This window comes from Mastomys coucha, unplaced genomic scaffold (genome assembly GCF_008632895.1).
Source record: "Mastomys coucha isolate ucsf_1 unplaced genomic scaffold, UCSF_Mcou_1 pScaffold16, whole genome shotgun sequence".
Classification (NCBI taxonomy): domain Eukaryota; kingdom Metazoa; phylum Chordata; class Mammalia; order Rodentia; family Muridae; genus Mastomys; species Mastomys coucha.
In genome coordinates this window covers 88,023,862-88,024,466 of record NW_022196898.1, presented here as the reverse complement: position 1 = coordinate 88,024,466, position 605 = coordinate 88,023,862, and positions in this window count along the sequence as shown.

Sequence of the window (605 nt, the reverse complement as noted above, 5' to 3'; positions counted from 1 at the left end):
GCCAAGGCAGGGTTTCTCTGTGTCGCCTTGGCTGTCCTGGAACTCACTCTGTAGGCCAGGCTGGCCTTGAACTCAGAAATCTGTCTGCCTCTGCCTCCCAAGTGCTGGGTTTAAAGGTGTGCCCCACCACTGCCCGGCTAAAAATACAGCATTTTCAACAAATGGTGCTGGCTCAACTGGCAGTTAGCATGTAGAAGAATGCAAATCCATCCATTCCTATCTCCTTGTAGAAAACTCAAGTCCAAGTGGATCAAGGACCTCTACATAAAACCAGATACACTGAAACTAACAGAAAAGAAATTGGGGAAGAGCCTTGAGCACATGGGCACAGGGGAAAATTTCTTGAACAGAACACCAATAGCTTATGCTCTAAGATCCTGAGTATTAGAGCAATAGACTAAAGCAATTTGGGCTTTGCATACTGTGTTGTATCTTCCAAAGACTTGACAAGAGCTGTGGAATGAATAGACAGGAGGAAAGTGAGAAAACGATGCTTAAAAAGCGATCCTGGTCCTTTCTCTAACTCCTACACTGGGGACAACAATATGAACTAAGTAGTACCCTCAGAGCTCCCAGGGTCTCAACCACCAACCAAGGACTGCATA